Here is a 26,756-nt window from a genome sequence, read left to right on the forward strand (position 1 = left end):
GATTCCAGCTGTATCATTTACTCGTTTGATCCTTCTTGTTGTATTGTACCTGTTCGCAATATTGGACCATCTAAGAACAAGATTATCCTGCTCAGTAACTGTGCTGGAACATGCACCCAAATTTGCTACAAATTGTTCAACTTACTTTTCCTCACAGAACAACTGTTGGAATTCTTCTTATAGTTTCTTATTTAATGAGCCTCATATTTTATCCAACACGAATATTTTTCCGTCGGCTTTTCACTGGAATGAAACATTCACAATTGACATCCTTGGAAACTATCTGAGATACTCTGTAGTTGTACTATTGTAAAATCTCCGATCTCCCAAAACTTTCACATCCAATTATAAGTATCTTTGTACCCGACGGTGGTTTAACAGTCGAAAATCGTTTTGTAAAATATTAAATACTGCACAGCATTATACCAGTGTCGTGTGTATATCCATTTAAAACATTTTCTTATACTTACAGTACGGAAAATTCCTGAAGTGAGTGATTACCATTATTATTAATTTAACTATTTACCACTGTTTTTGAACGTACACGATTATACAATGATGCTGTAGTTCTTCTCTGATTTTGCCTGATCGCCATGAGGAAAATAGCAACGTATCGCAACGGTTAAGGGACTGGATGTGTATTCTAGAGCGTAGGGCTTCAAGTCCCAGTTCGACTATCTCTGTTTAGGCTTCCTATCGTTTCCCGGAATCACTGAAGTTGAATGCCGCATTGAGTCCTTTGGAAAGCAAACATTCTGTCTCGTCCGTCCCCAAACGGAGTTGGCATTGCGTTTGTTAGGTAGTCGTCGAAATTAATCCCTTTCTTTCGTAAGAGAATTAAACTGACAAGTTTTTTTTTATATCTCTTTCACTGAATACATATTTTAAATCACGAACGGAGTTTGGATTAGTAAGTTGTAGAGGAACGACTTCATTGGATTTACGTAAAATTGCATACGAAAATAGTACATACTGTTCATCAACGTTGCTTCTGTCGATAATTCGCCGAGGTATATAGGGGTGACAAGATAAAAGAGGCCCCGTGGTATACTCAAAGTGATATTTGAAGCTGCTTGAGTATTCTTACTTGTTAACGTCAGGACGGCTTGCGAGCGGGGTCACGTGACATCACGGATGTTAAGCGGAGATTTACTGATCATTGATACATTGTCAGTTGTCGGCTTGAAGTTGTGAATATAGCTCAGGACAGTTCTGCATAGTGCCTTTCTCAGACGAGCAAAGAGTGATAATTGTTGAAACTTTTGCTGGTTGTAAACAATTTAAAATGTTAAATGAAAGATTCACGATGAAATATTCAGAGACAAACGCTCCAGCAAAAAAGTTTTGTGCAAAAACTCATCACTAAATGTAGACAAACATTTACACTCTCAAACGCCAAACGTAACCTTGCAAAAAAAGTTTGTTCGCTGGAAGATATTGAACATGTTCACAAGACTATGGTGAGAATTCCACAGAAATCAACGAGACGTCTATCCTCCAATGTAAACGTGAAACCAACGTCATGCCATAAACAGTTGCAGCTGTTACATATGCAAAAATGCAAAGTAAGAGTGATGTAAGTATTGAAACCTACGGATTACGCACAGCGACAACAGTTTTGCGAATGGTTACGTATGTCGCTGATAGTTACCTGGATCCAGATGTTTACTTCAAGCATCTTTCGTTCAAGTCTGGTTTCACCTTAGCAGGTACGTGAACTCTCAAAACAGTCACTATTGGTCAACAGAGCATCCTAGCGAACGCTCTGAGGCCCCTCTGCATGATTTGAAAGTAGGCTTCTGGTGTGAAGTTTCAGGAGAACGAATTGTAGGCTCAATTTTCTTTAAAAACACTGTGAACTCTCAAGTACATGTAACAGATTGCAAAAGTTGGTAGCGTAGCTAATGGAGGAAGAGCGAGAGTATGCGTTTTTCCGGTAAGACAGCACTACGGCACATACTGCACGCTTTTCAGTGTCATACGCCCATGAAGCTTTCAGAGAAGAACGTATAGTTTCTGCAGTTTTATGACTTCACAGATCGCCTAGTCTCTCTATCTGTGATTTGTATTTTTGACGTAATTTGGAGGGCAAAGTCTACATTAACAACCAGCATACAACTGAGGAGTTCAAACCAAAGAATCTCAGTGGGATAGCGGAAATCACATCAAATGAACTGGCAAAAGACTCCAGGAACATGAGACTAGCTGAGTTGCGTATGGAAGTTTATGATGAACATTTCCAGCATCTGCTGTGAACTGTTAACCTATTGAATGTTCAGTTCGTTGCTTTTCACATTAATAATCACTAGTATGTACTTTGTATTTACAACAAAGTCTGAACTGACTGTCTGTGGTTTATAAGACACGGGGCGTCTTTTACTGTGGCTACCCTGTGTGTGCAAATGAATACAACACAAAAACCACAAAAACTGCACTAATATGACCTACGTATAGGCAGCGTCACTACTAATGTGCCAAAAGAGGTTTATTTTTCAGCGTAATGACAGGTTATAACGTTAGTATCAGCGCTGAATAGGTTTGTGACGTAGAATTTACAAAAATAGAAACTTTTGGTGTCAGAAGTGACTTATTGTCATTAACTTAACTGCCTAATCAAAATAAGTCTCTTCCAAAGAATTTTAATATATCTGTGAACCAGCAGCGTACTGCAAGGTGAAAAATAGGTCCGTACTTTGTCTTTTAACTGAAATAAATGGTTGTAGCTCCGTCATAAATTGCATTGAGAAGTATCGATGTTTTATTTCTTGATGGTGACTAGTTTGGGACATTGTGTCCATTTTCAAACCATCCGGACAAATACAGGCGATAACCTGTGCACAAAACTGCCCCTGTAGTGATGTTGAGTAATTTTCCTGGGTTCAGTCAACTGTGGGATCACTTCTCCAGTTGTGGTGTGGACACAGGTTTTACAGTGCACAGGTTTTTCACTGGCTTTACAGTTTTACTCCTGGAAGGTGATGACAGCTAGCTGTGATCGAAGAAAAAACATGCCTTTGATTCGTGCTTGGATTATGTTATGCAAACGCTCCATAAATAAACCAACTTCGAGGAACTGCAGCACTTCCATTGTATATGTTTGATTTGCTTCGGGTAACAGGTTGAGGCTCTCGAGCCCATAAGTAAATAAGATTTAAATCTGAGTTAGAGGATGATTTTAAATTTGTTTTAGTTCACCGGTGTATGCGATACGGTATTTTATGGGGAAATCATATTCCTAACGGACTACCAGCGCAGAGCTGGAGGTGCCTTGTAATCGGATAGGGATGATTACTTTTAAGTTAGTAACGCTTTAAGAATTTAATGCTGCGGTTTTCTATCTAACTATTGTGGTTGTATCCATTGATCTGTTCTCTTAACTGTCACTTGTAGACAAGTGGAATAGTATGCCTTCTTAGTGATACGTGGTAGCGGAATATGCTGAAAATAAAAAAAAAGTAAAAAGACTAGATCCGACTTGCGGTGAAAGAAAGTGTGTTGTTTGATATTTTATAAACCATTAAGAGCTTAATCTTTGCTAATGTTGTTGATTGTTGTCACTGTGATTTTCATTTTAAAAACCATCATTTCCAAAAGGATGAAAAGCTGTTATATTATGAAGTTTTGTTTTTAGACTCCTTGTGATTTTCGTTTTAAAATTTGGCATCTTTTCATTAAAAAAGATGAAATTGGTTTTATTATAATATGTTGTTTTAGACTATGTGTTGGGCTCGGCCTACGATTGTTTGTAAACGATGGCTCAGGGTTTGAGTGAGCTGTGTGTGGCACACTGTGTGTTTCCTTATTTATAAAATTGGCTTCCAGTTTCTAACTAAGAAACGTTGTATGAAGAAACGGTGTATAGTTTCTTGGCGATGTGACTTACACACTCAGCGCCTCTTATCGCACTGCGTGGACCTGGTTCCTACTGAGTCCCCAACCGAACTCCACACTGAAATGACCCGGAAGAAGCAAGACGTCGCCCCAAAGATAGGGCCACAGTTACTACATATCGATAACCGCCGCTGCTGCCACTAGTGGACAGGAAACGCTTGCGAAACAAAGTGGCGCCAGTCAACACGAGAAGAAAACAAAAGAACAGCACCAACACGATCCGCAGCACGGCTCAATACGTGTTATTGCATGTTTATATGCCATCAGTATGGGCAGTTTTGTTGCATACTACTACATAAACTTCCTCATTTCCATTTACATTAACACACAATTGAACAGCCGTATCCCCCTGAATGACCGTCTGGAATCTGTCTTGAAAAGTTTTCTTTACCAGTTCATCAGGATCGTTAGTTTTTAGTGAGACAGATTTGTTTTTCTTCACCTGACTTGAACAAGAGAATCTTACAGATCAGCAAGAAAGTAATTTTTAATAGGTTGGGTGATTCGACAAACTCTGTTCTCAAAAACGTGAGGAGTCCAATGTTATTATCTGTCGCACGGCTACATATTCAGTTTCTAAATGCTAGGCTGACAGCAGCCTCTTTAGGATTATTGGTTGCATCTAATTCAGTGTGCTATGGTAGCTGTTCGATCGACTACTGCTTGGGGATTTCTTAATACTAAACGGCCGGCCAGAGTGGCCGAGTGGTTCTAGGCGCTTCAGTCTGGAATCTCGCTACTGCTATGGTCGCAGGGGGGACTGATGACCTCCGAAGTTAAGTCCCATAGTGCTCAGAGCTATTTGAAGCATTTTTGAACTCCAGTAGTCGTTAACTTGTTGTACTGGTGATGATTATGGTATGCAATAAAGAGTTCCCGAAACGTCCGTGAGGAATATTCCTCAAGCTGGCAGAGGTTAGGCTGTCAGTTTCTGATTGTATCCGGTCTCATGATAACTTGCACTGTATTCTTTTCTGACTCAAACTAATATGTAGTGTGTGTGTGTGTGTGTGTGTGTGTGTGTGTGTGTGTGTGTGTGTGGGTGCATCATGACACATTTGCTGCAGTCAGAGACAAATATTTTTCTAAACTAGCCTTACGACTTTGTTTCTTAGAAATTCTTTGAAAACACTGCAGTACTAAGAAACACGCAATAGAGAAACTTATAGAACAATGTTGTTGTTGTTGTTGTAGTCTTCAGTCCTGAGACTGGTTTGATGCAGCTCTCCATGCTACTCTATCCTGCCCAAGCTTCTTCATCTCCCAGTACCTACTGCAACCTACATCCTTCTGCATCTGCTTGGTGTGCTCATCTCTTGGTCTCACTCTACGATTTTTACCCTCCACACTGCCCTCAAATACTAAATTGGTGATCCCTTGATGTCTCAGAACATGTCCTACCAACTGATCCCTTCTTCTACTCAACTTGTGCCACAAACTTCTCTTCTCCCCAATTCTATTCAATACCTCCTCAGTAGTTATGTGATCTACCCATCTAATCTTCAGCATTCTTCTGTAGCATCACATTTCTAAAGGTTCTATTAAACTATTTATCGTCCATGTTTCACTTCCATACATGGCTACACTCCATACAAATACTTTCAGAAATGATTTCCTGACACTTAAATCTATACTCGATGTTAGCAAATTTCTCTTCTTCAGAACGCTTTCCTTGCGTTGCCAGTCAACATTTTATATCCTCTCTACTTCGACCATCATCAGTTATTTTGCTCCCCAAATAGATAAACTCCTTTACTACTTTAAGCGTCTCATTTCCTAATATAATACCCTCAATATCACCCGACTACATGCCATTATCCTCGTTTCGCTTTTGTTGATGATTATCTTATATCCTCCCTTCAAGACTCTATCCATTCCGTTCAACTGCTCTTCCAAGTCCTTTGCTGTTTCTGACAGAATTACAATGTCATCGGTGAACCTCAAAGTTTTTATTTCTTCTCCATGGATTTTAATACCTACTCCAAATTTTTCTTTTGTTTCCTTCACTGCTTGCTCAATATACAGATTGAATAACATCAAGGAGAGGCTACAACCTGTCTCACTCCCTTCCCAACCACTGCTTCCCTTTCATGCCCCTCGACTCTTATAACTGCCACTTGGTTTTCATACAAATTGTAAATAGCCTTCCGCTCCCTGTATTTTACACCTGCCACCTTTAGAATATGAAAGAGAGTATTCCAGTCAACATTGTCAAAAGCTTTCTCTAAGTCTACAAATGCTAGAAACGTAGGTTTGCCTTTCCTTAATCTAGATTCTAAGAAAAGCCATAGGGTCAGTATTGCCTCACGTGTTCCAATATTTCTACCGAATCCGAACTGATCTTCCCAAAGGTCGGCTTCTACTAGTTTTTCCATTCGTCTGTAAAGAATTCGCGTTAGTATTTTGCAGCCGTGACTTATTAAACCGATAGTTCGGTAATTTTTACACCTGTCAACACCTGCTTTCTTTGGGATTCGACTTATTATATTCTTCTTGAAGTCTGAGGGTATTTCGTCTGTTTCATATATCTTGCTCACCAAATGGTAGAGTTTTGTCAGGACTGGCTCTCCCGAGGCTGTCAATAGTTCTAATGGAATGTTATCTACTTCTGGGGCCTTGTTTCGACTCAGGTCTTTCAGTGCTCTGTCAAACTCTTCACGCAGTATCATATCTCCCATTTCATCTTCATCTACATCCTCTTCCATTTCCATAATATTGTCCTCAAGTACGTCGCCCTTGTATAGAACAACGAGCACTTGCAATTCGAATACTCATTACGACGCAGCTGAATCCTCTCCGACAGTAGAAATGTGAATGAAACGAACTGATTTATTTACGCAATGCTGCCAGCTCACTCGCACAGCGTACGCACGTACGTATACATACAGTTAACAAAACACAGTATCTACCGCTATCAAACAATAATAGATAAGCTATGGTAGTGTGGCTTCACATTGAAGAAGATTTCTAAATGTAAGGCTTTAGTGCATGGCTGGTAAGTTTTCTGCTGTTCGGAGATTGGTCTTCATGTAACTTTAGTGACTACTGTTGATAAAGCTCGTGCTAATTATTTAACACAAAGGACCTATTTTATGAGAAAATTAAGGCTACACAACACCCAGATCTTGATGTGATCACTGCACTTCATTACTACACATCGTCCTATTGGGGTGGTGTGCCCTTGCCCTCATCCGTCATTCGAATTCACTGACAGAAACACATCAACAACTCCTTATGAGAACGAAAGAAGCAATAGACAGTTGCAGGAATTATTTCGGTAAATGGTCGGTGTCTCCCTAACCACCTGCTTAAAAAATACAAAAACACAATTATTTAAATTACAATAAGAAGCAGAAGAACGTTTACAGTATTCGCAGATGGCAGGCACGACTTACTTTCGCTAAGTTAACTTACGACTGTGGCGACAGGAAGGGTACCCAGCAACAAAATTAAAATAAAAAATATAATTAGTTAGTCGAATCACGAAAAACAGCCGACCCAGTATTGTGGCATAAGAAATTTCTGCTTGTAGATATTCCTTTCTAATTTGAAATATTAAATAACGATTATTGAATCGATTTACAGAGATAGCAAACAGATTTCACCAGTGCCCACACAGAAGCGAAATCGCAAGACGCAATAACGAAAAATACGCAAGTGGATGGGTGGGTTGTTTGGGAGGAGGAGACCAAACAGCGACGTCATCGGTCTCATCGGATTACGGAAGGGAGTTGGCTGTGCCCCTTCAAAGGAACCATCCCGGCATTTGCTTGTAGCGATTTAGGGAAATCACGGAAAACCTAAATCAGGATAGCCGGACGCGGGACTGAACTGTCGACCTCCCGAAGGCGAGTCCGGTGTACTAACCACTGCGCCACCTCGCTCGGTAAGACGCAAGTAAACGTTATCGGGCAAATAGTACATCTCACTAGTGCTATTTCTACACTTAGGGTTCAAGTAGTCATATCGCAAGAACTATTCGCCACTTACGAGGAGAACATGACTGATACCACCAACTGATTTCGCAGGAACTTCGCACAACGTAAGAGGAGCCAAAATAGGCGAACACATGTTTAGGCTTACCCACTGATTTTCGACCGTTTCTGAGAAAACGTCCGTCAATTTTTATGATCTTTAGATGTCTATTAGTAATGACAATTCAGCTGAACTGGTGGCACAATGATTAGCGTCGCAGTCTGTTACTTCTACGTCCCGCTTTCGAATCACAATTTTTGTTTTTCTTTATTTTACTTAATTTTATCTTTTCATTTACCTGCTCATGTCCATAAAATATTACTGTACGAATGCTTCTTATCAAGTTAGGGGATACAAGGGCGTTAAAGTGAATGTAAAATTACAACTGGGTTTCACAATAATGTCATATATTTATTGTATAATACATGTATATGTGATATTTTCTGGGAGTACAATCTTTTAAAATTCTCATATTCTTTCATTTCATTCTTCTATCCATTCTTATGTTATATTCTTAAGTTTATTTTTCAGGAAGATTTTGTACGTTCCCTTAGATTGTACAGATCGTAGAAACATTCGAAATACAGAAATTCGGATCACCACGAGCATCACATGCAGGCAGGTTTGCCACAGCTTCATTTGTTCGTGTAAGTCTCTCTCGGAAAAGAAAAACAGTGCTAAAATTTTGATGAAAACCACGCCTAACGGATCACTTTTCCGAAAATTGCCGCTCGCAGTTGCTTACAAATCAAGACACGCTACAAGAATTTCCGCAAAAATAATTTCAGTAATTTTTCATTCGTCTATTATGATCTGTCTTTTCTTTTTTAATTCATTCTGCACACCATTCTATTAGTAAACGAATACGGAGAACGTTAACTCAATATACACTGGGAAACAATCGTGTAGAAGCTTCTAATGTCGATAAACGAAAAAAATAGTAATCTGTCCTAGAACACGGGACACAGAATTTTGAAGCCATTACGCTAGCCACTATTTCACCACTTTGTTTCAGCCACTTTCTCGCTAAAAAGCACATATACGACCTCGAAAACGTGGACCTCCCTTTTCTCAGGAACGGTTGAGTATCTGTGGATAAGCAGAGGCACATAATCGCTTATTTTGACCGCCTCTTCTACTGAGTAAAACGTCTGGGAAATCAAGTTATGGCACATGCCGTGTTCTTCTTGTTAGGTATTTCTACTTACATAGTCATGCAGGAGGCAAAGGCACCAAGAAGAAAGCATACTACAGATTTATACGTAAACTCTAAATTTAAGTGGAAAAAGTTAAAGATGAAACGTACGTTACGTCAAATAAGAGAAAATCCTAAGCAAGTGTCTGTGGTGGGCACCAAGTGTTCTTGGACGCAACGAAAATATCGATATGATTCTCTTGCAAAATTAATCTTCTATAGATGAAAATCGAATGCCCTTCAAGGGCAGCTTTACGAAGAAGAAGCAGTTAAGGATCCAATAATAACGAAATAAATGAATAATTATAAGAAGAAATCTGTATCTACACCAAAACAAATATTAACATACTAATTTAGACAATAAATCTGCAGATGGATGTCATGGAACGGTGAGGCTTGCCAGAGCGATTTAGACCTAAAGGTGGGTGATTATTTTAGAGTTAACAGGTGCTTCAGCATTAGCTACAAATATGAAGAAATGTGTTAAAATTATCTTCCAACCAGACATGTAGTAATACCGAAAACAAAAGAAATCCTTGTGTTCTGTGTCGTGTTATTTCAGACTAATTTAAAGTATCCGACAGCCAACACAAAGAAATTGCTGAACCTTCACATTGTTAACCAGGACTGGAAGGTAGATTTAATAAAACCTGGTGGATCGTATGTACGAAATTTGAAAGAAATGCTGTATACAGATATCAAGAAGAAGTACGACTGACAACATTTCTTCGGTATTTCTACACTGAAGAACACAAGAAACTGGTACACCTGCCTAATATCGTGTAGGCCCTATGCGAGCTCGCAGAAGCGGCGCAACACAGTATGGTATAAACTCGACTAACATCTGAGGCAGTGCAGGAGGGAGTTAACACCATGAATCCTGCAGGCAGTCCATGTATCCGTAAGAGTACAAGGCGATGGAGATCTCTTTAGAACAGTACGTTGCAAGATATCCCAAATATGCAGAATAATGTTCATGTCTCGGGAGTTTGGTACCAGCGGAAGTGTTTATACTCAGAAGAGTGTACCTGGAGCCAATCTGTAGCAATTCTGGACGTGTCGCATTGTCCTGCTGGCATTGCCGAAATCCGTCGGAATACACAATGGACATGAATGGATGCAGGTGATCGGACAGGATGCTTACGAACGTGTCAGCTGTCAGAGTCAGCTGTCAGAGTCATACCTAGAGGTATCATGGGTCCCATATCACTCGAACTGCACACCCTCCACACCATTACAGAGCCAGCCTCCACCAGTTTCAACAATCCCCTGCTGACATGCAGTGTCCATGGTTTCATGAGGTTGTCTCCATACACGTACACGTCCAGCCGCTCGATAAAATTTGAAACGAGACTCGTCCGACCAGGCAACATGTTTCCAGTCATCAACAGTCTAATGTCGGTGTTGACGGGCCCAGGCTAGGCGCAAAGATTTGTTTTGTCACCAACGGTACACGCGTAGGTCTTCGGCGCCTGAAGTCCATACCTGTGATGTTTCGTTGAATGGTTGGCACGCTGACCCTTGTTGATGGCCCAGCACTGAAATCTGCAGCAGATTTGCGGAAGGGTTGCACTACTGTCACGGTGAACAATTCTCTTCAGTCGTCGTTGGTCCCATTCTTGCAGGATCTTCTTCCGACCGCAGTGACGTAGGAGATTTGATGTTTCACCGGATTCCTGATATTCACGGTACACTCGTGAAATGGTCGCAGGAGAAAATCCCCACTTCATCGCTACCTCAGAGATGCTGTGTTACATCGCTCGTGCACCAACTACACCACGTTAAAACTCACTTAAATCTTGATCACTTACCATTGTAACAGCAGTAACCGATCTATCAATTGCACCAGACACTTGTGTTACACAGGCGTTGCCGACCGCAGTGCCGTCTTCTGCCTCTTTACGCATCTCTACATTTCAATGCGCATGGCTATACCAGTTTCTTTGACGCTGGGAGAAGTGGGAGCCAAATGAATAGTTGGTGAGTAGAATGTGGGAGACTGGTGACGTACTATCAGATGATGGGTGAAAAATCTTCCACACAATTCCGAAGACAGCAAAAGCAGATAAATGTGATAACTATCGCACTATCAACTTAACAGCTCATGCATCCAAGCTGTTGAGAAAAATAATATACAGAAGAATGGAAAAGAAAATTAATGTTCTGTTAGAAGGCGGTCAGTTTGGCTTTACGAAAAGGCACCAGAGATGCTGTTCTGACGTCGCGCTTGATAATTAAAGCTCGACTGAAGAAAAATCAAGACGCGCTCATAGGATTTTTAGACGTACAAAAAGCGTTACACAATGTAAAATGGTACAAGATTCGAAATGTTAGAAAAATAGGAGTAAGCTATAGGGAAAGAGAAGATGGACACAGTGTGTACAAGAACCAGGAGTGGCCAAATGATTGGAATACCAATAGCAAAGTTCTCCGATTAAAGAAAGTTTAAGGAGAGAGTCCAGTCTTTCTCCCCTTCTGTTCAATAGGTAAATCGAAGAAGCAATAATGGAAGTGAAAGAAAGGTTGAAGACTGGGATAAAAATTCAGGGTGAAAGGATATCAGTTATAACATTCGCTGATGGTATTGCTATCGTCAGTGAAAGTGAAAAGAATTACAGTATGTGTTGAATGGAATGAACAGTCTGATGATTACAGAATATCGATTGAGAATAAACTGGAAAAAACCAAAAGTAATGAGAAGTAATAGATATAAGAGGAGTGAGAAACTTCACATCAAATTAGCTAACCACGAATGGGCGAAGTTAAGGAATTATTCTACCTTGGAAGCAAAATGACCAATGACGGTCGAAGCAAGAAGGACATAAAAAACAGACTAGCAAGGCAAAGAGGCCAATTCTGTCCAAGAGAAGTTCTCTGGAATTAAACACGGGCCTTAAATTGAGGGAGAAATTTCTCTTGGTGTACTTTTGGAGCACTGTATTGCACAGTAATGAACCCTGGACTGTGGGAAAATCGGAAAAGAAGAGAATCAAAGAGTTTGAGATGTCGTGCTACAGAAGAATGTAGAAAATCAGGTGTATTGATAAAGTAAGGAACGAGGAGGTTCTTCGCAGAATCGACGAGGAAAGGAAAGCACTTATAAGAAGAAACGATAGAGTGATAGACATGTGTTAAGACGTTAGGGAATAACCTCCATGGTGCTAGAGGGAACGGTAGAGAGTAAAAACTGTAGAGGAAGGCAAACAATAAATAGTTAAGAACGCAGGTTGCAGCTGATACTCTAAGATGAAGATGTTAGTGCAGGAGAGGAATTCATGACAGGCCGCATCGAACCAGCCAGAAGACTGGTGGAAAAGAACGACACTTGAGGATCAATTAAAACAATTACCTGAATCTCTTGGAGTTAAAAAAGGAAACAATTATAGTTCCAAGCACTTCCGAAAATCATGAACTAACTAATCTTCTCGTGTGAAAGACATTCAGGTAATGGAATACTAGCAACAGGATAATTTACTAATAAATTGCACAGAATATTTCTCACCACTGTCAATCTAGAGAGAAATTAATATAGAAAACAAGGGTTGCACCGAAATAAAAAAGGCAAGTCTTACTTATGCCAAAACTTATGAATTTCTGACAAGTGGGCTAGAAATAGTGCAACAGTAGTATAAGTTTTGTTGTTGGCAGAAGGATCAGCCACTGAAGCTCTATCAATCACCGCACATGTCTGCCGTTCGATGACTCAGAAGCAATAGCAAATGGAGCAACAATATAAACACTTGCTGTTTAGGAGTTAATATAGCTTCTTTAGCAACAAAAATTAAAGCAGTAGTGACAGAAACTAAGATAACGCCGGCATTAACTTCAGCAGCAGCACCAGTACCAATGGAAGAAGGGGAGACATCTGCAGCAGAAGAAACACTGGTATCAATGACATGTTAAACATTAGTCGTACCGAAATTAGGACACCCCAGTATCTGAATATCTGCTACGTGAATGACATACGGTCAAAACGTGTCTTCCAAATTTTATCTTGCTTACTTCGAAGCAATCCTAATTTGGTTGCGAATGCATTCTTATTTCAATTCGAAAAGAAAGTTCTCATATAAAAGCTCATATTTTACCTCTCACACGTAAAGTCTATAGAAGAAGATGTCTATTCAAAGTGCGAACACGTACAGACATCATGCCAAATCCACAAGTAAGTCAGATATATTGTAATCGTTTCCAAGAGCGCTCAAAACAATATCCAACGCCGGAAAGCAATGCGAGAAGTCGAAACAAAAGAGACCTGCTAAAGAAACACGTCGCTGCTCCCACTCTCTCTCTGTGAACAGTCGCACATATGTACCATCGATTTCAGAGTACACTTAAAACAGATAACACATGTAGGTGTTAACTACTAGTGTAACAAAGTATAAGGTAAAATCTCTGACAGGATGTGATGAAAGTTGTTGTATGTGTGGCAAAGCATTCACAAATACACACACATTATCAGCAGGTGCAACAACTGGTCAGAGTGACCAGAAGAAGCTACCAAGTATTGCAGTTATCCAGACATGAACAGTCAAACACTACAAGGAACGTTTTGGAGGACTCTATCAAACCATCCAACGGACTTGCGAATTCAAAAGGAAATGGTAGCCACTCCTTTCACGTTGCGAGTAGCACCACGTACAAAAATCGAAGGTATATCGTATTCTGTTGTCAGACACTCTACAAACAGTGTGATATGACCACACGACAAAACCGGATAACAAACAAAGCTGTCATAATCTCGTACTGCGTGCACTGTGTGAACGCCGGCTGTGCGGAAGCGAATTGTCTTGTAATTAATATTCGCTTTTGATTAATGTTTGTCTAGAAAATGAAAATTTATGAATTAATACTCTACGCTAAATTGCCAAACATTCATTGAAATGGAAACACGATCTTTCGTATACACTTTCGCGAGCATGTAAATATTTTGAAAAAATATCAGTTGTTGGCAAACAGACATAATAACGTTGGACGACGTTGTACTGTTTTTGCTTTGCATAACAGAGCTTTGTTTCCGGACAGCGCAGATTGCCTCATGGTCTACGTAATTAGGAGGGGCGGCGTCGTGTTTTCGACAGTGGCGCGTGCTGTATTTACTTTAGGCGCTGCGCACGCCGGGCTGTTGCTGCAATATAGAAAAAAATCATGACAATTTTACACCGGGATGGACAGCCAGAATAACTCATTTCCTTCACTGAGGTTGGTCACTTACACTGGTTAACAACAAAAATAATTTTTTTCGGTTGCAAGAATAATATATACATTGTTTCTAGGTGATAATTCACCCCTGAATCGATATCTAATCTTAAAAATTCTGTACTTGCCTCATTTTTCGTTCGATGATAATTACGACACTTATGTATTACACACTGATGAGCCGAAACAGTATTATCAGCTGTGTATTAACATTTTGTACTCATAAGGCACCGTAAGGGATTTTACGGGTAGCGCATCCTAATATTTTAACCACGTGAGGTGTTAGGTGTCCTGTTTCACCACACAAAATTGCGGACAAATCCCCGACCCCACGGTCGTCCCGTCTCCTTGTAAGTTGGTTGAATTGAAATGGGGTCTAGGGTGTGAGAGCATCAAGTGTCGTTAGGGAGAGGAGTGGTGCAGAGTGTTCCGTGCGTACGGATAGTTAGCCTTCTTTTCTGAGAAAGAGTTGCAGGCACCACTCGCGATGCACTGCTTCATTATTGTGTAAATACAGATTCCTAGAAATAAGCCGATCCAGCTGTGTCGCCGACTCGTTAGTTCATTTTTTAATAAAACCGTACAAAAACTAAATGTCCCTTACGTTGCGTCATTTTAAAAACAAAGGTGTTCAAAGAACAATCTTTTTAATTTTAAAGTTTAGTTAATCCCTAAAGTGACAACATTAGGTGGCTAGGGGCTGGGGAATAGTTGTATTCAGAAAAGATCGGGACCCACTGGTCCACATCTACATCTGCTTTCTGCTCAAGCTAACTTACGGCGTGTGACGGACGATACCTGTGGTACTGCTGTCATCCCCTCCCTTTCTATTCGTTTTTCCTGTTCCACGCGCGAATGGTGGGTAGGAAGAACGACTGCAGATAAATCACGGTTTGGGGTCCACTTGCCACGATTTTCTAGTCGTGGTGACTTCGTGGGCGTGGTGTGGGAGGGAACTAATATGTTTTCCGGACTCTTTCCGGAGCATGATGAACATGTTGGTAACGCCCACACGCTTACCAAACGATCCCGTGGCGAAATGTGCAAAACAAAACAAAAAAATGGCTCTGAGCACTATGGGACTTAACATCTGTGGTCATCAGTCCCCTAGAACTTAGAACTACTTAAACCTACCTAACCTAAGGACATCACACACATCCATGCCCAAGGCAGGATTCGAACCTGCGACCGTAGCAGTCGCGCGGTTCCGGACTGAGCGCCTGAACCGCTAGACCACCGCGGCCGCCGCGAAATGTGCAGCTCTTCATTAGATCCCCCCCCCCCCCCGCTCTCTCTCTCTCTCTCTCTCTCTCTCTCTCTCTCTCTCTCTCTCCTCTCTCTCTCTCTTCTCTCCTACACTCCGTCATGCACTGTTCGGTGGCTTGAGGAGTAAACTTGAAGATATTAATCCCAAATCGTAGCGACTCCTTACTCACGAGCATTACTCAATAATCAGTAAAGAATTGCATTTCGTTGTGAATCTTGCAATCAATCACGATCCGGCGTTTGGGTTTCCTACGTCAACTTTGGAATACAGTGCAGTAACTTGTTTTTTCCTGGTATAGATTCGACAAATAACTGGCAGGTTTCCAGAAGTTTGCGGCACCAGTTGACTATGTACAGGTCACGCAATCCCTGTAAATTACGAGCCGGTGACCTGTGAACGCCGAGCTGGCGCCCGGTAACGTCCCAGAAGTGCGCCATCGGGTATAGAACAGGCGAATTTGGTGGCCAAATAGAGTTGAGATCACGTATATGCACCTCATGCAACTGTATCACCACTCTAGTTTTTGTGATACGGAATGTTATCCTGCTCGAAGATCTGATCATGACGGAGAATGCACCAATCAAGAAGGGATGCAGGTTAGTGATGTGAAACACCGACTTGTTAAAACCGATACCGGTACTTTCGTTCTAAACAACCTTATTTTTCGGTATTTGTTAGGTGTCGGTTCCATCCGGCGTTTTTCATTTTTTACTAACAACCAGGTAAAAAACCGACGTAGTAGCAGTGCCAAAGTTTGGTTTCTAAGCAGAACTTTCTTTAAAAGGAGTAAAATTTCCATTTCTTTTGAAATATTGGGTTATTACAGAAATTCGAAAAACCAATCCACAATATTTTAATAACAACGCATACAGTTAGAAACTAGCAACAAATAGAGATATAAGAATCGATAAAGCATTTGGGAGACAATTATGTACCCCTTGCCGTGTGGCGTGGCCTGTTGAACGATGTCCGTGCACGTGCCGTGTGCTACACTTGTCCAAGTCTGGTCTGTGTTATAGTTTCCCGCTCTCGCCTCGGACATCTGTTGTACTGCAGAATAGCACCATGGGTAATTTGGAAGTATTTCACAAGATGCGATGTTAGTGAAGTATACTGCCTGATTTTCCTTAAAATATTAAAAATGGGAAGAGGCACAACAAACTTGCCGTAGCATATAAGATGAAAAAACATCAAAGTATTCATTGGAAGAGGACGTAAATTTGATTGACATACCTATAATTATTTTGACGTACTCTGAACTTGAGATAACAACTGAACCCTTAATTCTGAGTTGCTTCAAGGTTGAAGAATTCATAAAATCCAAAATTGGCGATGCAGAGATGTTATCAATTCGTCACGTATCGCTCTCTCTGTCCCTGTGGCTATCTCCCTTCACAATCTTTCTTGAAGAACATGAGAGCAATCCTATTCTTTCACCTTCATCAGAAATTGTTAGTCTCTGTTGGAAGTCAACGTTTATTATTGGGAAATACAGCAATAAGAAATCGAAATTTGGTTATTTCAGGAGTCGGTTAAATTGAGTAGCTTTAACAGTCAGGTTAAATTCGAGACTAAATGAACTGGTGTAACTGAGAAACGGTTGTTTCAGCGATAACCACGATCGCTAATGCAGAAGGTCAGAAATTTTGTGGATGCAGTACACAGCTGTAACTACCAGAGGCCCCAAAGAAGTCTATGTAAATATCCCTTATGTGAATATCCTCCTCAGCACAATACGGACCCACACAAGCCTCAGTCCATGGTGCAGTTCATGCTGCGAACAACCATTGGCACGCATAACAAGGTACATGGAAATGACAGTATTGGGACAAGGGTGAATCTGGTGCTAGGTACTGTTATCCAAGATTGCGGCGATAACGTCATACAAGGTCGCGGATTGTAGACTTGTCAACAGAATATGACATCTCCAAGAAGGAAGCCATGACATCACTAAAGGTGACGGATTTGATAATGAAATTTTCACTCTACAGCGCTGCAGAGTGAAAATTTCGCTCTAGAAACACCCCCCCCCCCCTCCCCCCCAGGCTATGGCTAAGCCGTGTCTCCGCAATATCCTTTCTTCCAGGAGTGCTGGTTTTGCAAGGATTGCAGGACAGCTTCTGTAAAGTTTGGTGGGAAGATAGGTCAATTGGGCTACTTCCACTAACCTATCTCCCTACCTCTGAAAATGACGGGAAGTTCAAAGTCCATCTGGATAATGCAGCCTCTACTAATGTAAGAAATATTTGGCGTGAAAGAAAGGGCAGCTGGGATACCTCCACTAACCCAAGTTATCCAACCATCACATTTTCCTAGGGGTTGGTGTTAAGTTTGTATTTTGGCGGTAAAGAAAGGTCACTTGGGCTGTCTCTACTAACCTAAGAAAGTGGATACAAAGGAAGAGCACTTGGGCTGCCTCCAGTAATCTAAGTCATCTGACTGCCACCCCTTCCTAGGAAATTTCAAGAAGAGGACTTGACCTGTGCTGGACATAAGTCTTTATTATGCATTCACTATTTTATTTAAACAATTAGAGGCAGTACAGCCATCCAGTGTGGTCACCAAGGTGTCCAAAGTTCAACTGACCTGGTACACAGTACCACCACCATAGGTCACTGTCATCTATTCCTTGATGTAATCAAAGATGGTGGGGAAAAATGGAGGGAAACAGTGTGATCGCCATGGGAACTGTAGTCCTATTGACCCAGTACGCAGAACTGCCACCAGAGAGCAAAGTCATCTATTCCATGATGTAATCCAAGATGGTGGGGGAAAATGGAGGGAAACAGTGTGATCGCCATGGGATCTAGAGTCCAACTGATCTAGTACACAGTACTGTCACCAGAGAGTGCTGTCATCCCTCCTGTGATGTAATCCAAGATGGTGTGGGAAAATGGTGGCAGACAGTGTCTCCACCAAGAGATCCAGAGTCCTACTGACCTAGTACACAGTACGGCCACCAGAGGGCACTGTCACCTGTTCTGTGACATAATCCAACATGGCGGTCGGGGGTGGAGAGAAATGGCAGGAAACAGAGTGTTTACTACGAGATTTGGAGTCCAACTAACCAAGTACACAGTACTTCCACCAAAGGGTGAAGTCATCCATTCCATGGTATAGCCCAAGATGGCTGCCTGGAGGGGAAATTGACTCAGCCTGCTCTGGGCTGCTGGAGAGAGTGTGGAAGGAGTGTACTTTATTTATTTTTCAACAGTTTATTTAGGGAAGGATTTTGAGAGACAGCATATTTACCACACTGATACAAAACACACGCTCTGACATGCTTGGAGTCATGCCAGCCAGCCCACAGACCTGTAAACCGCTCCTAAATAACACTCTGCAGGCATGAAAACAACTCCTAAATTAATGAAAAAGTTTCAGCACACAGACATGCAAACTCCTCCTAGAGAATGCAGTACACTGATTTGCAGACAAGAAATCAACTCATAAACTGCCCAGATAGTGCATAGCACAGCCTACAGACCTGCTCGCAAAATAATGCAACCAGCATACAATCAACATGCGCAAACGTCACCCGCTGCCCCTGTCCATTGGACTGCACAGAAGGCTAGCGGCAGCCCCCGCGAATTGATGCGGCCGTCAACTGACTAGCTATGCTCAGGTGCCTGTTCAGGTCCCTCAGGCATTAGGTGGCAGCAGCCCTTTCCTACTTGATACCTGAGAGAATCCTCTCGAAATACGCCATCACCTAGGCACCATTGCTGACACGACCGGACGGGAGCGAAGACCTATTTGCAGAGTGCGTCACGTCGCCACGAGACACCGCCAGACGCAAGCCAGCATGAGCCATCACTCTCACTCCGCTCCTGGCAGCATGTGAAATTTCTTCAAGTGTTATACTGACTTGACACGTCTATCTAAATAAGCGCCAACTCATCCTATGGGCCACGCATGCATGAGTTTACCATTGCTGGTGTGAGGACTCATAGGTATGGTGTGGTCCAGTGGGAGCACCATTCTCCATTGCTTAAAACAGACCACTCTTTCAGCAGTAAAATTATTCTGCACAGATCGCTAAACTGCACTGACAGTTATACCTGCAAAAGTTGTCTACAGATAATCAAATACATACAAGACTCACAAGAATATTGGAAGCCACGAACGTATTCCCCAGTGTAACTACAATTGAATATTGCGATTGCTGCTACAGACTGACACCAAGAAATGTACAGGTAATTTCTCCTCTTGATGGCTGTGATTCTGGAATGAATCACAGTATCTATTGCATATATAATTTTCCACAAAAAAATCTCTCTCATATCCTTGCGGCTATAGATGCACTGAATCTATATGTCCCTCACGATAGAACACACAATCATCTTCTCTGATCATCCCACAACATAAGCCACAGTAACTTTACACTCCAATATATACCCATTTTACACAACCAGTGCAGTTATTTTTTATACCTGTACAGCACCCTAAAAAATTATGGTATGCCTACATTCACACAGTCTATATGTCTCGACTTTCCTCAGCCCCGGGTAATTATCTGTCGAAGTCTTACATTCAGCGCATCTGGAAGGTGCTTCATCCCGCCACGATTATCTCTAAGAAGTGTTATGAAGGGCAGTAGTCCGGTACTATGTGTGATAATGAATACCACACCCGCAGACGTAATGCTTGGAAAGACATCACCAACACTGGCTGGTGTACTGTAATCATCATCACTACCGACAGAACAAGGAAAACGCGAATTCGTTCTTCCTCGCGGTCCTAACGTGGCTTCCTGCCCATCACCTATTACCCTTTTGCTTTTCACATACACAAACGTTCTCAGCACTATATAGAGACTCCTATATCCCAGCACAAAGGATGACTTGTGAATGAATGCGGGTTACGATTGCCTCTTATGTAACTTACCGGTCGAATTACTGATGCCGCCGGTGTGGAAGCATCGTCCGGGTTTCTTTTTTTTCTTTCTACAGACGAGACTTTCAGTGGAAAAAACTATTTTAAACTGATCGCCATATTGCAACGACAGTTAAACTCTGCAACATGCCCTACAGATCATCAAATACGGAAAGACTCTTTCTCAATTACACTGCTCTCACACTGAGGACAAGTGCTTGAATATTAGAGCATCAAACTGTTCTCCAACCCTGCAATATATCACTGTATACCCCGTCGATGTAGTAAACATACAATTCGTGTTGTGCGCCATATAAAGTCAGTCCTTTCATATCATTTGTACATATACTGCGAAGACAGACAGCGCCGAATACACTCCTCCCAGCACTAGATATTTCCCTGTGAGTTCGGCGGTCATCCACCCCAAACGGGTGATGGGAGTGCATTCAGCAGATCGAAGTCACTCACCGAACTGTTCTGACAAATTTGGGCTCGTTCCCTCTCGGCACAAACACGTTACAGTTTCTGGTCCAGACCTGCTTGCTTGCTTGCTCTTCTACACCCATCTCCAGACCCTGGGATTACAAGGTCACATGTATTTTCACATGGTTTGCAATAATATTATACCATTTTCGCGGCACTTCTATGTATCAAGCACACAGCAGTATCCTGCCGATCGCTCATGTAACATAATTTCGAAGATATAGACTTGAAATTATTTTTCTACAAACGTGAAACCTTAGAGATGTGGGGCGAGCAGTAAACTACTTTCTAACTAGAAACTTTTCACGTCTGCGTGATGTAACAGATCTCAATTCATCCCTAAAATTTACAAAGTCCACTAAGGTGTTTCTCATTTCTAGAGAACTGGCAAATGTGTCTTACATTCGATGTTTCCTCAACTAAATAAAGGCGTGAAATGTGCAGAAGCAGTCAACCGAACAGTTTAGATGGGAGGGAATAACGGTACAGCGCAAAAACACTTCCATATTCAGTCTTCTCAAATTCCCAGGCGTTCACAAAAGCTATCCAAAACATACTTAAGCATTACTTCGCTATTCGGTCGGCTAGAGGACAACACGGTTAAGTCAACTACTTTCCTACACTGCAACAGCCCTCTCCAAGTTGCAAGATTCATAGGTCTTCCTAAAACCTTGTTGTAATTTTACTGTAGCAGATAGGTTCGAGAAAGGTGGCTCGTTTTGAGATATGAGAGTACCAGAAATATGATTTTATTACGAGGGTGCACTGTCATGGTATTTGTCTGGAAAACCACATCATTCATAGGTAATGCTGTACGTGGATTTAAAAAGCTGAAATAGCTTTTAACAGGGATACTTGTGTGCATCTGTATAACTAAGACTGCTTGTGATGGTAATATGGTTCTGTCTTTTTTTAACATGTAGTGGTTTGTAAGAAGACTGCGCCTCTCTTTCTAAGACATGGTGGTAGCTCTCACAAGAAAAACTTATGCGGTAAATCCACCCATTGTTGATTTTCGGTCAGTATTATTTTATATCGTCTACAATCGTTTATTGGTGTAGTATTATATTTAGTAGTAGGTGATGGGTGACACATTCGCCTTGAGCATAAGGTGTGCAAAGTATGTATTTGTGTTCCCATATATGCAAAGGAAACGAATGTGTCCGGTCTTAAGGAAGGTATGGATTTGACGTGAAGTGCTGTGAGAGTAAAAAAGTATGTCAAGTCATAAGAACGGTACAGATACTTCTGTTTCCTGAGCCACATCCGTCAGTATTTCCAATAATTTGATCATTGTCGAATGTCGTTCAACTGAGATCACGATCGTAACATTAGATGTAAGTACAGTGGTACAATATACATGTGACTGGTTTCCTAGGATGAGTCTACCTGTTCATGCTTAGCTTGCACCGCCGGTGACTGCAATGATTCACGTTTCCCGTTAACAGTAGAAGCCGTCGGAATGGAGACGCCTGTTGGAGTGTAGGGGTGTAGCTGACTTAACTGTATTGTCCTCTAGACAGTTGAATAGTGAACTAATACTTAGTACTTGTTGGGCAGCTTTTGCGGTCAACTTGAAATTTGACGAGATACAATATGGTCATGTTTTTGCCCTGGGCCAGTATTCCCTCCCTTATAAATTGTTTGGTTGACTGCTACTTCGCATTTAACTTCTTCATTTAGCTGAGAGAAGATCGATTGTGGTGTGTACGTCTAGTAGGTGGAAGACACGTTTGCCAGTTCTCTAGACATGAGAAACACCTTAGTTGACTTTGTAAATTATAGGGATGGTTTTGAATCTGTTACATCACCAACATCGGTATTCGTGACTGGAAATATAATTTTCCTCTATTTGTTTCGAGTTTTCATGTAAAGGTCTTCTCAGACAGGATAAGTTTCTAGTTACTCAGTGGTCTAGAGCACGCCCCACCTCGCTAAAGTTTTGGGTTTGTACAGAAATAATTCCCAGTCTATACCTAAGAAATTATGTCGGGCGAGCGATCGGTAGCGTCGGTAGGATGTGTGCTTCATTTCGAGAAGTACCGCGAAAATGGTATAATAATATGGCAAACCAAGCGAAATACATGTGTTCTTGTAATCCCAGAGTCTGGAGATGGATATGGAAAAGCAAGCAACCAAACAGGTCCTGCTCAGAAACAGTAACGCCTTGGTGCCAAGGAGGAACGAGCCTGAATATGTAGAACAGTTCTGAGAGTGACGTCGGTCTGCTGAGGGCGCTCTGGGCACCTGTCGGGCGTGGATGACCGCCGACCTCGCAGGGAAATACGTTGTGCTGCGAGGGGTATATACGATGTTGTCTGTCCTCGTGCTATATGAACAAATGATGTAAGAGAGCTGATTTTGTATGGTGCAGGATACGAATGGTGTCTTTACTACGTCCACATGGTATGCAGTGATATACCGCTGGGTTTGAGATCCGTTTCACGCTATAATGTCCATGCTCCTGTCATCAGTTGCAGAGCAGTATAACTGAGTAAAGGTCTTTCCATATTTGACGATCTGTAGGACGATTTGCAAAGTTTAGTTGTCACTGCAATAGGGCGATCAGTGTACTATTGTTTTTTGCCATGGAAAGTCTCGTCTGCAGAAAGAAAAAAAAGAAAGGCGATCGGTGCTTCCACACCGGCGGCAGCAGTAATTCGGCAGGTAAATTCGATAAGAGCCAGTCATAACCCACCATTGATTCACAAGACATCCTTTGTGCTGTGATATAGGAGTCTCTACATAGCGCTGAGAACGCGTTGAAAGCAGGAAGGATAGTACGTGATGATGGGTGGGGTGCCATGTTAGGACCATGAGGAAGAACGAATTCACATTTTCCTTTGTTATTCTATCGATAGTGTTGATGATTACAGTGCACCAACCAGCATCGGTGATGTCGTTCCAAGCGTTACGTCCATGGGTGCAGTATTCATTACCACACATAGTGCCGGACTACTGTCCTTCATAATACTTGTTTCAGAGAATCTTTGCTGGATGCAGCACCTTCCAGATGCGCTGATTGTAAGACTTTGTCACGTAATTTCCTAGGACTTAGGTGAATCGAGACATATAGCCAGTGTGAGTGTAGCCATACCATAATTTTTTGGGGGCACTGTTCAGATATAAAAGTTAGCTGCACTTTTTGTGTAAAATGTGTATATATTGGAGTGTAAAGTTACTGTGGCTTATGTTGTGGCATGATCAGAGAAGATGAGTGTGTGTTCTGTCGTGAGGGACATATAGATTCAGTACATCGATAGCCGTGAGGGTATGAGAAAGGTTTTCTCGTGGGAAATTGTATGTGCTATAGATACTGTGATTCGTTCCAGAACCACAGCCGTCAAGAGGAGAAATTATCTGTACATGGATTGGTGTCAATCTGTAGCAGCAATTGTAATATTTAATTGTAGTTACACTGCTACATATGTTCCTGGCTCCTAATATGCTTGTAAGTCTTGTATGTATTTGATGATCTGTAGACAACTTTTGCAGGTTTAACTGTCAGTGCAATTTAGGATTTTTTGCAAACTAATTTTAGCAATGAAAGCCTGGTCTGCAGAAAACAATAAAGCCTGGTTTGCAGAAAACAATGGCGAACGGTACTCCCATTGGACCTGCACCACAGCTATATGTCAGCGCACCAGCAACAGTAAACAAACGCAAGCGTGGTCCAGAGGATGACTTGATGCTTATTTAGATAGACATGTGAAGTCAGTATAACACTTGAAGAACTATTACTGTATACCCAAAAATAGAGGCAACTTTCACCTGCTCGCTGTATGTAGGCAGCACTGGCGTGAGAGCAATGGTTCGCACTGGCTTGCATCTGGTGGTGTGCCCTTGGAGTGTGTGCTCTGCAAATAGGTCTTTGCTCCAGTCTAGTTGCATCAACAACAGTTCCTAGGTCAACATATATTTCGAGATTAATTTCTGAGATACCAAGTATGAAAGGGATGTCGCCAGCTCATGCTTGTGGGACCCAAACTGGCACTTGTGTGTCATTTCGCGGGGGGTGCTGGTGCATCCAGACTTCTTGGAGTGTGTGCAGTAGCCTTCTGTGCAACTCAGGGGGCAGGAAGTGATGGTCGGTGCCTGCATACACTGTTTGTGTATCTATTATTTTGTGAGCAAGTCTGTATGCTATGCTATGCGTTATTTGGATTTCTTACAAGTTGATTTCATGTCTACACATCAGTGTACATCATTATTTAGGAGGAGTTTGTATGCCTGTACTGAAATTACTTCTGTAGTTTAGGAGTTGTCTTTGTGTCTGCAGAGCATTATTTAGGACTAGTTTACAGGTCTGTGGACTGTGTGTTGTGACCCGAAACATGTCAGAGTGAATGTTTTGTTTCATTGTAATAAATATACTATCTCTCAAAATCCATCCCTAAATAAATTGTTCCAAAATAAATAAAGTACACTCCTTCCTCTCTCCAGCAGACCAGTGAAGGCTGGGTCCTTTTCTCACCAATCCTTAGGAAGAGGTGGCGGTCAGGTGAGTTTAGTGGAGGTAGTCCAAACACCCTTTCTTTCTTGCCATTTTCTAGGTTAGTAGAGATAGCGCAAGTTATCTTTCAGAAAATGGTTCAAATGGCTCTCAGCACTATGGGACTTAACTTCTAAGGTCATCAGTCCCCTAGAACTTAGAACTACTTAAACCTATCTAACCTAAGGACATCACACACATCCATCCCTGAGGCAGGATTCGAACCTGCAAAAGTGATCTTTCTTTTTGCAAAAATTCAAACTTTGCATCAGTCCCTAGGAAGAGGTGGCGGTCGGATGACTTGAGTTAGTGGAGGTATCCCAACTGCGCTTTCTTTCCCACCATTTTTCTGAAGTTAGTAGAGGCTGCATTATCCTGATGGAATTTGAACTTCTCACCATTTCCTTGGGGAGGGGGTTAGTTTAGTTGAGGTAACCCAATTGACCTATCTCCCTGTAAAAATTCTCCACAATATCCTTTCTTCCAGGAGTGCTACTTCTGCAAGGTTTGCAGGAGAGCTTCTGTGAAGTTTGAAAAGTATGAGACAAGGTACTGGTGAAGGTGAGGCTGTGAGGAAAGGACATGAGTTGTGCTTGGGTAGGTCAGATGATAGAGCACTTGCCTGTGAAAGGCAAATGTCCTGAATTCGAGTCTCAGTCTGGCACACAGTTCTAATCTGAAAGGAAGTTTCAAAATTCAAACTTCCCACTAAAATCCGCCATCTTGAAAGACATCATAGCCGCCATATTGGGTGACATCATGCGCTGTTGCCAAGTCAACATGCCGCTATCTTGGATGACGTCATCTCCGCCTTATTGGATACAACTGGCAACAATGGAGAGTGGGGTAGACTAGGCTTTGTCCCAATGCTAACGACAATCGACGTGGTGTGGCAAGAAACGGGATTAATCTGTCCAGGCGATGTGTTTCCATTGATCCTCCATCCAATCTCGATGATACACTACTCACTGCAAGAGAAATCAACGGAATTGTTTGTCGTCATGGGAACAAATTGTGATCATTTACCATGGAGACCCATGTACAACAACGTACGCTAAATGACATGCTCCGAAACCCTTGCGACTGCAGTAGCACTCTACTCTGTCCTCAGATACGCCACAGATCTTCACCGATCCGGATTTACAGAGTGGGCTAGTCCCCGACGTCCACGTATGTGACAGGGTGAAGATGTCTAACATCTTGTCGTAACTCGTAATTTCGCCATGAACCCACTTAACCATGATTACGACAGTGTCAGATGAACAGTCGGCTAGTTCGCTTCCAGTACCAGGTAATACCAGTCTGCCCTTTGTCAAATTCACTTATGTCAGCTGCAGTCCCTACTATTGTTAGAACGATTCCTCATTCGTCTCTGCTCTGCTTGT

This window comes from Schistocerca gregaria, chromosome 1 (genome assembly GCF_023897955.1).
Source record: "Schistocerca gregaria isolate iqSchGreg1 chromosome 1, iqSchGreg1.2, whole genome shotgun sequence".
Taxonomy (NCBI): Eukaryota; Metazoa; Arthropoda; class Insecta; order Orthoptera; family Acrididae; genus Schistocerca; species Schistocerca gregaria.